This window comes from Pinus tabuliformis, chromosome 6 (genome assembly GCF_031772625.1).
Source record: "Pinus tabuliformis cultivar Carrire ecotype Pingquan chromosome 6, CPIR1, whole genome shotgun sequence".
Classification (NCBI taxonomy): Eukaryota; Viridiplantae; Streptophyta; class Pinopsida; order Pinales; family Pinaceae; genus Pinus; species Pinus tabuliformis.
The window spans coordinates 1,135,306,958-1,135,323,200 of record NC_142292.1 but is presented as its reverse complement, the minus strand read 5'-3'; positions in this window follow the sequence as shown (position 1 = coordinate 1,135,323,200).

Sequence of the window (16,243 nt, the reverse complement as noted above, 5' to 3'; positions counted from 1 at the left end):
GGTGCATTTCAATTCCTTAGAAATATTTTCATTGTACTGCTTAACTGATCCAGGTGGATGTTGGTGGCCACCCACCTATCCCATTTGGACCCCCACAACTGTCTCTTTCAGTCTTTTCAGTTTCCTAAATTGTAGCACAGTCTACTATTTTTAGCAGTTTTTCGGGTCCTAAACTTCTGGAGCTGTTTTGAGGCCCTAAACGACGTTTTTTGGGAAATCTACCGCTAGTGATTTTTTTTTCAAAGAATTTTCTTTTTCGTCGTAGTCCTCGGAGAGATCTTTCCAACGGGCTATCATGTGCATCAAACGGAGATAATACGACCAATTCGCGACCCCGGGAAGTTGATGTACCAACTTACCCAAAAAACGGGGCCCATAATTTGGCGTTTCATCTTCTAGGGTTAGGTTTTGGAATGTGAAGGGTTTTCCATTGTTTCTCAACAATAAATAGGCCTTCGAGCCTCATTGTAACACAGTTCAAAGGCATGTAGCCACCACATCTCTTCTCAGAGATAAGCTACCATCGCCCTAGCTGGTTTATTTCCATTTCTGTTTGTAAGCATATTTCAGTATTTTATAGTAATGAAATGAAGTATTATTTCTGCTGCATATCTGTCTTTATGATTATCTCTGTATTTTATTGTGTTCCTGTTTAAATCCAGATCATTAACTTCCATAGAATACAAGTTAACTGCAACTCCATTGCTACCCTCTTTTTTTGGAGCTTTTCCATTCTATGAGAGTTGATTGCCTTAGAGGGTCCATATTTTAACCCTTCAAGCTCATATTGAATTCATTCCAATTCCAATCTCATGATAGTTCATTATAGTTAGTAGAAATTGTACCCAATGATCTCAACCATTGAATCCCTAGAACAATATCTACACCTATAACTAGAATGGTATACATTGGGCTTTCCCAATTATATTTTCCATACTCAGTTTAATGTTGTGGAATTTTTCCATAGAATCAATACTCCCTCCATTGGAAATTAAACTTGAAAATTTGTTACTGGATATACAAAACAATTGAGACATTGTGCTAATATTTTTTAATGAAGTTATGGGTGCTACCTAAGCCAATAACCGACATGATCCATTACATGCAACCAAGAATCTTCAAGGTGTGAGGAGTTGAAAACCTACTGATGCATGGACATATATATTACACTTGTTTGAATCGATGTTGTGCATAATTTCTATTTCTATTTCTCGCTGTTTTAAATTTACAAGTTCTTCCTCATTTATTTGTGTTGATGCCTACATTTCCTCTTCATCATTATTTTCCAAGATGAACAATTTTGTTTCTTGACATTTATGCCCTTTTGAACATATGTTTTTACAAACAAAGCATAGTCCTTTGCTCTTCTTTCCTCCATTTCCTTTTGTGATATTTGAGTAGGTTGAGATAAGGTTGTCTTATGAACCCTAGGTATAACATACCCCCCTACTAAGGGTAGAAGGAGGCAGTTTCTAAGTTGACCCGACCTCCAAAGTCCAGTTATGGGAATGGGGTCTAGATTTTTCAAATTTTTCAAAACTTAAAACAAATGCCATGATTGCATTTGTCTTGTCGAGACCTTTTCAATGATATAAAATTTACCTCAATTCAACTCCCTGATCAAAATATATGACCATTCAAAGGTTGGCCTATTAGAAAGTGCCACATCATCTTGAACTCCCACGTGGTGGCCATGTGGCTATCCTAGTTATATCCACATCATTGAAACTTGTTAGCATGACCCCAGCTGCCGACCCATTCATATCATGTCATGTATTATCCCCGTTCTATGGTTTACCCAACCCAACACACATACCAGGTATGAAGGTACATCCCCTCTACGACAATGTGACTCTGGGAATAAAATCTTGGTGGTGTCCCTTGCGGTCTCTTGTTGAATCTTATGAGGAAAACAAAGTAGGGTTATGTGGATCCCTTGTGGATCCTCCTCCAACATGTACCAAATCCATTAGCTATTACTGCATCCTCAGCTCTACCACGCCACATCATCTCCACCTATGTTCTTTTGCGAGGCATTCGACATACCTGGATTATGTTGAGAAGCCACCTAGTCACCCACCACCTCAACTCAATTCTAACTAATCAGGCTCATTTACAACTATGTAAGTGGGTCCCACCATTGACACCTCACCCCATGATCTAGTCTTGACAGGATTGCACCCAAATCCATAGGAAATTTTCAGGGACAAGGCATCAGGGTGACATTAGTGACCCTTTTCACTTGGGTGACATCATCCTTCACGTGCCTCCACTCTGAGTATGCCAGGTGTCACTCATTTTCAATCCATGTGGCCCTAAAAAAACCATGAATTCAACTAACATGTGTCCTACTTCCCAGGATGCCAAATGGCTCTAAGGTCACGTCACCTACCATGTTGGCCATGCCTCCCTTTAGTCCTCCACTGCAGAGTAAAAATGAATTTTCATGTTATCTATGATTTGGGGGTCCTTTGCCTTGATGTGCCAAATGCTTAACAACCGACACCACATGCCATGTCACCTTGATGAATGAATCTTTGTGGGATTTCCCTCGGCTCCCAATGAATTCTCTAGGGTAAAAAATCTAGGACATGTGGACAGCTATAAGGTGTTCAACTGTCGATGACCCAAATTTCTCTTGCCTTAGTTCTTGGTCATAGTGTTCGAATGTGTGGTTTAACTGGGTCTTAAACCTTTCCCTCTGAAATATATATGTTTCCAGCCCCACAATTTGGTAGTTGTTAATGTATGTATAAAGGGCCTTTTCCCAGGCATGTGACACATAATTTATAGATATACAAGAGCTTATAGAAGCCCTTATCAATATCCCTCTTGAGATTTGTACCACTTTGGCCCAAACATGTCTTGATAATGCATAATTGTATATATATATATATATATATATATATATATATATATATATATCAAATCTAGCTTTACTAATCTTATGGGTAAATACCGATCTAGTATCCAATTTAGTTTAATCATATATATATATATATATATATATATATATATATATATATATATATATATATATATATATATATATATATATAGATACATTCAAATATAGTTTTACTAATCTTATGGGTAAATACCGATCTGGTATCCAATTTAGTTTAATCCAGGAATTCATTTGATTAATATATATTTTTCTATATCCTTTATACTCAACCATTTAGACCAATTTAAAGACTCTCGATGAACACAAGAGTAACTCACTCCTAAATATTAACTTAGGAAATTATCAACTTTGTTGCCAACAAGTAATAATAAGTACAAAGAGCATGAGCAATAAATAATATATCAGGGAGGGAATTTAGAGCCTTAACACCTGAAACCAAATGATGGAATCCAAAGGCTTAACATTTCCACCCCCAACAATTCTCACACAGTGGTTCCACCCAATATTGCGAATCTACAACCCCTTCTGTAAACTAGAAATAAGCGCAGGGGGCCAAGGAACATGCCTCCACCCAAGCTGTCAAGGGAATCTAGATAAAACCATCTCCACCCTATAGCCTTATAGGGAATCCAAATGCTATTTTCCTCACCTGAGATATATTCCTACCACTTCCCAATTCTCAACCTAATGATCTCTCTGCTCCTTACATTCCAATAAAAACACAATGCTATGTGTTTATTTTTCCTCCTGTGCTATCCTTTTCTTTCTTCCTTTACAATCCGTCCAATTCTTCATAATCATCCTCATGTGGCTTTCCTTTTCTTTTTTTCTTATTCTAACAAGCTTCTTCCCCCCCGATGTTCTCTGTTGTTCTCCGTATGAAAGGTAGCTTCCCCTCAATTGCATGTGTATCCTCTTCCCATATGTTTCATTTTTCCTCCCTCCATTACACATTTGCAACTATTTTTGTTTGTGTGGGAAGACATTTTTTCACCCCTCCCTTTTCAGCTACGATGGTTCTGTAAAACATGATTCGTGGTGGGGACGCTGTATATCCACTCCCACTTTCACTTCCTATTTGTTAACTTCAGGTTGTCATAGATTTGCAATGTATCTCATCCTCCTCAATTTTGTCCTCTCTGCCTTGTGGATTTATTGAAGTCACGCATGGCTCTGTTGTCCTTCTTTCCTTCCCAATTAATTAGGAACAAATTACAACCTTCAATGGCTATCATGAAGCAAGTAAAGCTTCCTTCAGATCCAAAGAAAACCACCTTCCTCAAGCTCTGGGATCCGTGTCCCAATTCTCAAGCCTTTTAATTATAATCAAAATATATCAAATATTTACAATGAAGGGGAATTAGCTTGATCTTGTAAACCCTCCCCCATTGGAGGAACATTGTCATTGGTGTTCTATAACAAAAAATAAAGCGAAAACATGCTTTAAAACCAATCACAATTGATTTGGATCTTTATATACGTAGCTCTATATAACATTTACAAGATCTATATACATTTGCTTAAACTAGAAAACACAAAGGGATACTTTGCCCACATATGGTCAACCATTTCCCACGTGACTTCCTCAGGCCCAAAGTTCCTGTCTTTATTGCTTGATTCCAAAGCATGAGCTACCTCTAGTCCATGATGCACATATGTTCTGATTGAAACTCTCCCTTTGGTTCTACCTTTAACATAGACCAATCAATTACATGATTAGCATATTGGACATACCTTTTAATCAATGAAACATGAAAGACACCATGCACTTTCATTGATGGTGGAAAGGTTAGCCTATATGATACTAGCCCTATTCTTTCAAGCACTTCAAATGACTAACAAAACCATGGTGCCAACTTGGCACATGACCCAAATTTGAATTAGCTCTTCTTGGGTCTAGCTTTCAAGTAAACATTTTCCCCAACTTGGAATTCCTTCTGAACTTTATGTTGGCCCACATAGTTTTTTTGCCTGTCCTGTGCCACTTTTAAATTCCTTTTGATATTTTTAGTTTATTGTTCCATTTTCTTCAATATATCAGGCCCAATAATGACCCTAGTCACTGGATTACTCTAGTTGATAGGAGTATTACAACTCCTCCCATAAATTGCTTCAAATGGCCTCATTTTCAGCAAATCTTGGTACCCATTGTTATACACAAATTATACAAGTGGAAGATATTCTTACCACTTCCTTGGCTGGTGCATTACATACATTCTTAGCATCTCCTCAATAATTTTGTTTTTTCTCTTTGTTTTCCAATCAGTCTAAGGATGGTATGCTCTATTAAAGGCCAAATTTGTTCCAAAGTCTGCAAATATTTCTTTCCAAAAATTTGAAGTATATTTGGCATCTCTATCCAAGATTATTTTTTTGGGAACTCAATGCAATCTTACAATTTCCTTTTATGAAATTTTGAGCCACACCACTAGCTGAATTTTTAGACTTAACAACTACAAAGAGAGCCACTTTTATCAACTTGTAAACCACTACCATGATTGCATCATGTTGTTTAGAAGTCTTTGGAGTCAATAGAAATCACCTCTCAATTACATTCCGAAATGGGAATAGGATGCAATAAGCCATCTAGGTGCTTGCACTTAGCCTTTACTTGTTGGCACTTGATGCACTTGGAGATGAAATAAACCATATCTCTTTTCAAGTTGGGCCAATAGTAACATTTCTGATTGTTGTTAGAGTCTTTTGATAACCTAGGTGATTGGAGTATAGTTTAACATGAAACTCCTTCAATATTAGCTTCTTTAAATTTCCCTCATTTGGTACATATATTCTTTTCTTGAATCTAATCAAACCATTTTCTAAGAGGAAATACTCTTTATCTTGTTCACCCCCAGACTCTTGCTGTAAATTCTCATTCAAGTGTTGTTATTTTTCATCTTGTTTCCCAACATATTTGATCCTTTCTTCAAGATTGTTTTTATAGGAACTTATGGCTGCTATATGGTTTATTTGCATTATTTTTTTGAGTGCGTCAATCACTCAGTTCTCCTTGTATTTAATGTGTTTGATCTCTAAATCAAACTCGCTAAGTGTGGCCACCATCTAGTGTACCTTGCATTTAATTTAGGCCGATAAAACAAATATTTCAATCCTCCATGACAAGTCAGTAGAGTAAATATTTTGTTAAGAAGTTAGTTTTTCCACATTTTCAATGCATGGATGTTGGAAACCAATTCCAATTCATGAGTTACATAGTTTTTCTCATGCTCATTTAGTTTTCGATATTTGTAACAAACCACTTGGCCTTCCTACATCAAGAATCCACCAAGTCCCTCCTTGAAGGCATTTTTGCATACAATGAAATCCTTCTCAAGATTTGTTATTCTTAGCACTGGTGCATTAGTTAACAATTGTTTTCGTTGATCAAAGCTTGCGGCGCAATCAAATCTCCATTCAAACTTATTTCCCTTCTTTTGTAATGCAATAATTAGGTGGCCAATCTTGGAGAAGTTCTTGATGAACCTCCTATAATAGCCAAAAAGTCCCATAAAGGACCTACTCCAGCCATATTCTTAGATGTTGGCCATTCCATGATGGCCTTAACCTTCTCTAGATTCACTACTACTCCCTATTTTGAGAAAATGTGCCCCAAATAATGGATTTTTGATTGAAAGAAATCACATTTACTAATATTTTCTTAAAGCTTATTTTCTCTTAGCAACTGTAGTACTGTGGCCAAATTCTCTTCATGATCCTCCTTGGTCTTTGAATAAACCAAAATGTCATGAACAAAAATACTACAAACCTATCCAAGTAAGGGCACAACACATTGTTCATAAGGCACATAAGGTTATAGGGGCATTGGTATGTCCAAAGGGAACTACCACAAAATCATAATTCCCATAACTTTTTCTGAATGCTATTTTATGGATATCATCACCCTTAATGAACACTTAATGATAGCTTGATCTTAGATCAATCTTGGAGAAGAATGATGTTACCCTTAATTGATAAAATAGATCATCAATCTATGGCAAGTTATGCTTGTTCTTGATGGTCACTTTATTCATTTGTCTATAGTTAATGCACCATCCAAGCATACCGTCCTTTTTCTTCACTAATAAAATTGGTGCTCTCCATGGAAACATGCTTGGCCTTATGTAGCCCTTGTTCAACATCTCCTTAAGTTGTAGCTTCGGCTCAAATAATTCTAGAGTGCTAATTATATATGGAGCCTTGAATGTTGGAGCTGCTCCTGGAAATAATTCAATAGAGAATCCACCTCTCGATTTCAAAATGGGATATTTTGACAGAATGCCATTGTATTTTTCCCCAACACTATTGTTAGCTTCAAAATTTCTAGAAATTTTCATAACAAATAACGTTCATCTCTTCCTGTAACTTCTCTTAGAATGCATGGATGTAACTAATCTTGTTGAAATTTGGTAGCTCAGGGAGAAATTTCCTCCTTTGGGAAGTTCTCCTTACCCTCTGGAGACCCTACTATCCCTTGGAAGAATTTAATTTGCACAAGGAAAAATATTATTTTTAATGTGAAACCACATCTACACAAAAAGTACAAGTCGGACAGAGCAAGGAAATTCAACCTCATCAACCACAAATAAATAAAATCACTTGGAATCATTTGGAGGCATCACATCACATCTTATTTTCATCTCATTGGTTAATACAAGTATGAAATTTCATGGCCGATTTCACACGTGCAAAGGAGAGAGAGTATTTTTTTGTTGATCGAGTTTGACTTATGTTTTGGGTTGTTTGACTTGCATTGAATTGAGGAGATTTGAATTTATCTTGACTGGTTTTTGGATATGTTTGGAAGGACGAGTTGACTTCTGATTTTACCAAATTTTTCTGAGCATCTTGACCAAGTGTTGACTACATTTCTTAGCTAGGGTTTATGCAGGTAAAAGTTTGACTTTGATGAGATCTTACGGGTAGATTTTTGGGACTATTTTGACCTATTTTGACTGAAGGAAGGAGGCCACATCCTTTGGATGTTTGATCAAACTTTTTAGAGAACTTTAACCATTGAATGTTGACTAGTTAGGGAAGAGTTGACTGCTACTGACTTTGAACAAAAATTGCAAATTTGAATTTAGACTAAATTTGATTTTTGGGCTCATCTTTGATTGGATATTGGATGGTAAAGGATTTGACCTTTGACTTGTTGTTAATTTACTTGTAATATTTATCTCTCTGTTGAACATGTGAGGACAATATAATAGAATAAGAACTTGGAAAGAGTTCCCCCTTGTGGGGTCTTCCTAGTCTTTAACCAAATAAATGTGTCTCTATTGTTCTTGGTTGTCTTCTATTGTGCATTTGGTTTATTGTTCTATCTACAATTTATTATTGTTGTTGGAATATTGAAATCATATTGTATAATTGATTGTTAATTGAAGAAGAATTTTAATAAGTGATTGTGTCAGCATATAACACTGACAAATTAACATGGAATCAGAGCTGAGGTGAATACAAGCCCAAGGAGATAAGAGAAATAACCTTTGAAGGAATCTGATTTGAAGAAGCTTATTTGACTTGGTCAAGATGTCTACCTCATACTTTAATATTGAAGAGAAGTTGAATGACTCATATAACTGTGTTGTTTGGAGAACCATGTTGGATGTGACTTTGGATGAAAATGATGTCTTGGAATATGTGGAAGGAAATGTACCCGAGCCTCTGGAGAATGATTTTTCTACTATCAAAGATAAGTACAAGAAATGTGAGATCAAAGCTAAGAATGTTATTATTGATTCATTGAGATCATTTGACTATTTATATTTCAATGTTGAAGAAGTACAAAGAAATGTATGATAAGATGGTTTAGATGTACGAAGTCAACAACATGAGTCATATTATATCCTTAAAGAATCAACTCAAGGACATCAAGATGAGCAAGGGAGATACTGTGCAGTCGTACTTCATGAGGATATCCCAACTCAAGGATCAATTGTTGTCTGCCGAAGAAGTTACTTCTGATAAAGAGATGGTACTAATTACACTGGGAGGCATTCCTATGATCTTGGAGATAGTTATTACAACCATTAGCAACAATGAAAAGTTTCCATCATTTGATGAGCTCGTTGGCAAGTGTACTCAAGAAGAGACCAGGATGCTATCTGGAGGAAGGATTCAAAAACATGAAGAATGAGATCCCTGTACATTTTCAGCTAAATATAACAAGACGAAAGGAATAATAGTTCCATCTAATTGAATGCTACAAGCATGGTCACTGCGCCTGAGATTGTCCAAAAACGAGAAGTGCTCCAAGGTCCAACCACAACAACAATCATGGTTTCAAAAAAAAAGGTTCAACGATAGAAGAAGAAGAGAAGCTCCTACTGATAGAGAAGAAGATCACTATCCTAAAAATAGAGCAAGGAACTCAAGGTATGATAATAATACAACTGCTACTCAATCTAAATATTTTCTTATTTCTTCTTCTTTCTAGTTCCCCTCCTCCAGATTCGTTTGATCGTTGGTTGGTGGATAATGGGGGTTTTTTTTACACTTCATTGGTTATCATGAAGTCCTCTCAAACTTGGTTGAGAGGGAGACAAATTTGAAAATCATTCTTGGGGACAATTCTACTTATCTTGTGAAAAGGTTTGGTTCTATTTCATTTCATTTGGATTATGGTGAAATCATACATCTACATGACATTATTTATGTACTAGGATTGAAAAATAAGCTTGTGCCCATATCTTCCTTGGAGGACAAAGGTATGACAGTTGCTTTCATAAGAGAAAATGTCCTCACTTGGCCAATGTAATCTTGCTTGAAGGATTCCTTCACTTTGTGATCAAGGATCGAAGGCCTTTGTAAAGTCAATGGAAGATTGATCTGAGCATTGGTCCATGATAGTAATCATCAATGTGAGTTGTGGCATTGAAGATTCACTCACCTTCATTATGATGCCTTGCCTAAGATGAGGAATATGGTTTATGGAACGCTTGAGGTTCAAGCAAATCATGATGGGGTTTGTTTGGGATGTGCAAGTGGAAAGAAGACAAAGGGAGGGACCATTCCATTCAAGTAGGAGCAAGACCATTGGTATTCTTCAACTCATACATTCTGATCTATGTGGACCCATGATAGTGACATCTCTTGGTGGCTACCTATACTATATAATATTTGTGGATGAATTTTCTCACAAGACATGGATATTCTTCTTGAAGCACAAGGATTAGGAATTTGATATGTTCAAAGAATTAAAGGACATGATAGAGAATCTAACAGGAAAGAGGATCAAATTATTCAGGCCTAACAAGGAGAATTCATTTGAAATGAGTTCATTGAATTTTGACGGAAAGTTGGAATTAAGAAGGAGACTATTGTACCTTATAACCCCAAGCAAAATGGAGTGGTTGAAAGAAAGAATAGGACCATCATGGAATCTGCTCAAGCTATGTTGCATGATCAAAATATGTTGAAGTTTCTATGGGGATAAGTTGTAAATACTATAATCTAAGTTAAAAAAGGACTCCTTAGCAAACCTTGGGTGATAGGAATCCCAAATAAGTTTTCACACTGTGTGAAGTACAATGTTGAACATTGAAGGATCTTTGGCTTCCCGATCTACTTTCATGTGTCGAAGGACAAGAGGAACAAGCTAGAAGATTCTGGAAAGAAGCGCACATTTGCTGGCTATTGTAAACATTCTAAATCTTATAGAATACATGTGCCTGGTCAAAGGAATATAAAGTTTAGCATGGATGTGATATTTGATGAAGATGTTTCCCTTGGAAAAGAAAGTGATACTCCTCGCCCTGCCAATGTTGAGAAGAAGGGTAATACTATGGATATACAAGAAGTAATTTCTATGCTTGGACCAGAGGTTGAACTTGCTGATGATCCTTTAGAACCTATGTATCCCCTGGACCCCCCTTCATGTGAACCTATTGACAAGAAGTGACCACTATAGATTTGTCATACTTTACAAAATGATGAGAGGCATGCTACTTCCAGAGGAACCTTTAGGGAAAGTAAGAAGCCATGCCAATATCAAGGATATATTTTTGCTATGAGAAACATTATACAAAATAAACCACATACTTTTGAAGAAGCAATGAAATAATAGGTATGGAAGGATGTTATGGTAGATGCATATGAACCCATAAGGAAAAAACGATATGTGGAGAGTGGTTCCGAGACCTGAAAGGAAATATGTTGTGTCTTCAAAATGGTTGTACAAGATCAAGCATGGTGCAGATGGAAGTTTTTGTTGGAATTTCTAAGTCTGACACGTTAGAAAACCTTCATGCAGTTTACTGATTTATTCCTACGTACTCGTTCTGTTAATTAATAAGTTATTTACCATGTAAATATTGGAAATAAATACAAGTACATGCTCAACACATTACATATTATCAAATGAAGGAAATAGAAACAAGCACACAAGTGACACCATTGTTTTTAGACTAATGTCCCTGGAAAAACCCAATGGGGGAAAACCGATGCAACTACCTGAGGGTTTGGTTTATTAAGAAGTTTCAGAATACAATCTGGGTGCCAAATCTAGCTCACCCAACATAGAAAAATCTCGGTAGCAGCACCTCTCTACTCGGAAGCAGATATTCTGGCTGAAACCCTAGATAAACACTTCGGCAGCTCCACAACTCCAATTTTCCCCACAAAACCCCAACATCAGCCTCTTCTGCTCTCTGCATCAGCTTTCCCAGTAGTTCTAGCAGTTCCAACTATTCCTAGTAGTTCCGACTTCTGCCCTCTACATCAACTTTCCTGATAGTTCCAACAGTTCCTGGAAGTTCTGCCTGTTCCCAATAGTTTTGGCTTCTACCCTCTACATCATCTTTCCTGACAGTTCCATTTGTTTCAGCTTCTACCCTTTGCGTCAACTTTCCCAGCTGTTTCGACAGTTCCCAACAGTTTCGGCTGTTCCCGAAAGTTACAGATTCTACCCTCTGCGTTAGCTTTCTCGGTTGTTCTGACAGTTCCGGATTCTGCCCTCTGCATCAACTTTCCTAGTTGTTCCAGCAGTTCCTGGTAGTTCTGGCTGTTCCCGGCTGTTTCGACTGTTCCCTACTGTTCTGGGTTCTGCCCTCTGCGTCAACTTTCCCGGCTGCTGCAATGATCCTCCTGGCACTATCTCTGCCTCTCTGCTTCTGTATTCACTGCCCCTTAGTTGCAAATTCAGATCACTCTCTAAACTTTATCAGCAAAACCAACCCCAGAAAGTCGAAATCCTGATCTCTTGGTGTATTCTACAAGTTACCCTTAAGCCCCCTCTTATACTTTTCTCGTTGACAAATCAATGGCCAAGATTAAGTCCCTAATCAATGGATAAGATTAGATTTGGCTTGATCCATGACTTTTGGACCATTCTAACACAATTTTATATTAATTCACATTAATATTTTATTTTCCCTAAGTCTAAACTTAGGGACTCCATTAAAACTACTAATTATTTTAATATCTCCCAAACTATTTAGAATCTGCCCAAACCCTTTCTGGGTATTGGAGATCTTATGTGCCTTAGCCTTTCCAACAATTTTCATGGCTAGAGCACATCCGATGCTACCCTAAATCAACACTCCCTCTTAAAGAGGACTGTGCTCTAGTAATACACACTGAGCATCACTCTGATCATCTAGCATCGGTCCCTATGTTGATGCTAGGCCTATTGCCCAACATCCTCTGCACTGTTGCATCCTGTATTGCAACCCATGGTCCTGCCACTTCCACTGCTGCATCCGTACTACAACTCCCTCTGCATCTATTCTATTTCCCATGGCCCTGCCACTACCATTGCTGCATCTGCACAACAACCCCTCTCATCTTGCTGCATCGTGCTACCCAAAGCAATACCACTGCTAACTACTGCACTGAAACCTAGTTACTGAGAATTAAGTAATTGACCTCCCAACTTTGACATCTCCATCAGGCTAGAAACACTCCTAATGCTGAAGCTCTCTCTATCACTAACAATTTCTCCCTCTATGACCTCTACATTGTTGCAACAACTCCATGCATCTTGCATCATTGCACACCTCTCTGTGCCATCCTGCACTAGTGCAACACTCCCATGCCTCTCGCACTGTTGCAACCTACTAGCCTCGTGCTGTCTTGGGAATCCTGCACTGTATCTCCCTCTGTCACTCCATCCACATCCATCTCTACCGACATCGCGAGTATTTCTACTCCTCTTTGAGGCTCCCATAGCAAGGTCTAATCCAAGAGGTTGGGTACCTCGAGGATCCTGCCCCTCATTGCCTATAGTTCGCATGACTATAGGTCAATGTCTCCCCACTTCAGCTTAAGTGGCATGTGAGCACTCATGGCACATAGAACAAATAGGATCCTTACCTTACAGATGAAAAAGTTGGATGCCTCATCCAACCTATCCTGATCCCTCAGCCCATTCATGGCCATCTCTCTGCTCTTCTTGTCGACTCCTCCAAGTCTCTCTAGTTCCCACCTGGAAGTTCTTTGTTTGACTCCTGCTGAGTCTACTTCCTGCCTGGAAGTTCTCTGTTCAACTCCTGCTGAGTCTACTTCCCATCTAGAAGTTCTCTGTTCAACTCCTGCTGAGTCTAGTTTCCATCTGGAAGTTCTCTGTTCGACTCCAGCTAAGTTGATCTACTTCCTGTTTGGAATTCCTTGGTTCGACTCCTCTGAGTCTCTCTACTTCCTGTATAGAAGTTCTCTTCTAGACTCCCTCTAAGTCCCAATTTCCCTTCTGGAAATCCTTCTACCAACGTCAAGTTGCCCCTCTTTGATTGTCTGTGCAATAGCAACACTGATCTAGATTCCTTGCTAGAAATCCTGGGTAGCAAATCCCTCCTCCTTGGCCTTGCCTTGTTAGGTATTGTTTTGACTACAGTACCCCACCAGATCCACTCTACAACTTACCCACAGCCTCCCAAACCCCAAAAAACGGAAGGTTAGAGCTCCTAGGCTCTACACAATCCCGACGCTAGTAAATCAACTTCCTCAGCCAACTGCATTAGCCCTTCTGGCCTCTGCGTGACTCTGCGTGAGCCTGCCTTTGCCTCCCTCAACCTCTATGATGCCTCTTCCTATCTCAATCTTGATTAATCAAACACTGCGTCACCCCTTCCTTGCTGCTACTCTGCTAGGAACAACTTCTGTCACTCAAGACAACTATTTTCTGTTGCTGCTGCTCTACTCAACTGATGTCCTTAGTTCTCTTGTGATTTGCAACCACCCTCTGATACCATGTTGGAATTTCTAAGTCTGACACATTAGAAACCATTCATGCACTTTACTGATTTATTCCTACCTACTTGTTCCGTTACTTAACAAATTATTTACCATGTAAATAATGGAAATAAATACAAGTACATGCTTAACACATTGCAGATAATCAACTAAAGGAAATAAAAACAAGCACACAAGTGACACCGTTTTTTTTGGACTAACATCCCCAAAAAAACCCAATGTGGGAAAACTGGTGAAACTATTTGAGGGTTTGATTTATTAAGCAATTTCAGAATACAATCTAGGTGCCAAATCTGGCTCAGCCAACAGAGAAAAATCTCAACAATAGCACCTATCTACTTGGAAGCAGATATTCTGGCTGAAACCATAGATAAACACTCTGGAAACTCCACAACTCCAATCTTCCCCACGAAATCCCAGTGTCAGCCTTTTCTGCCCTTTGCATTAGCTTTCACAACAGTTTCAACAGTTTCAACTTTTGCCCTCTGCATCAACTTTCTCGGTAGTTCCCAACAGTTCCAACTGTTCCTGGCATTTCTGGCTTCTACCCTCTGTGTCAGATTTCCCGATAGTTTTGACTATTTCGGCTTCTTCCCTCTGCATCAGATTTCCCAACTATTCTGGAATTTCCTAGAAGTTCTGGCTGTTCCCGATAGTTCTGGCTTTTTCCCTCTATGTCAACTTTCTTGGCTGTTTCGGCAGTTCCCTGTAGTTCCAACTTTTTCCCTCTGCATTAGATTTCCTGGCTGTTCTGGCAGTTCCCGGCAGTTCTGGTTGTTCCTGGCAGTTCTGACTTCTTCCCTTTGCGTCAACTTTCCCAGCTGTTGCACTGATCCTCCTGGTGCTATCTCTGCCTCTCTGCTTCTGTATTCACTGCCCCTCAACTGCAAGTCCATATCACTCTCTCAACTTTGTCAGCAAACCCAGCCCCAGAAAGTTGAAATCTTGATCTCTTGGTGTATTCTCCAAGTGAACCTCAAGCCCCCTCTTATAATTTTCTCGTTGGCAAATCAACGGGTGAGATTAAGTCCCTAATCAATGGCTAAGATTATATCTGGCTTGATCCATGAGTTTTGGACCATTCTAACACAATTTTAAAAATATTAATTATTTTAATATCTCCCAAACTATTTAGAATCTACCCAAACCCTTTCTGGGTATTATATATCTCATGTTCGTTAGCCTCTCCACCAATTTTCGTGGCTAGAGCACATCTGATGCTACCCCAAATCAACAATATAGAGAAATATAAGGCGAGATTTATGGCTAGAGGTTTCTCCCAGAAAGAGGGTGTTATGAAACCAGCTCAAGAAAAGATAGAAAAGATAAATCCACGCCTTAGAATTCAGCCTCTTCGAGGGGGCAACCTCCTTTACATTACATAAATGAACAATTCTTGGATGATACAAATGACAAAACCTCCTTTCTATATATAGGATTCTAAGGAGTCACAATATAATCCAGCCAACCTAACAATAATAATATAAAGCCACAAAAATAACAATAGAGGGATTCTAAGGGGCACAAAAATAACAATATGGGGGTAATAGGGGCACAACAATATAAATAAGGGGTATAACTACAATAGTAATGGGGTAATCACTATTATTATAGGGACCCAACATGCCCCTCTCCTTCAAAAAAGTGTTGTCCTCAACGCTTGAGCAGTTCTGGATACTTCTGCATAAAATTCTCATCCTCCCATGTGGAATCTTCAGCGGATAAGTTCTTCCACTTGATAAGATACTCTGAGATTGATCGATTTCGTAGCTGTCGAGTTCTTGTTTCTGTGACTGCTTCTGGTTCCAATATAATTTTTCCTTCTTCATCAAGTTCTGGAAAAATTGTTTGAACTGGGAGCTTGTCGCCTATAACCTTCTTTAAACATGAAACATGGAAAACTGGGTGCAATCGAGAAGCTGCAGGAAGCTCCAATTTGTATGCCATAGTACCCATCTTTTCCAACACCTTGTACAGACCATATACTTTGGTGATAATTTATTATCCTTCTTATCTTGATTTAGGGACATTTGCTTATATGGTTGTAGCCATAGGAATACCCAATCACCTACATCAAAACTTCTTTCACTGCGATGTTGATCTGCCTGTTGTTTCATTCTATTTTGTGCCAACACGAGGTTATCC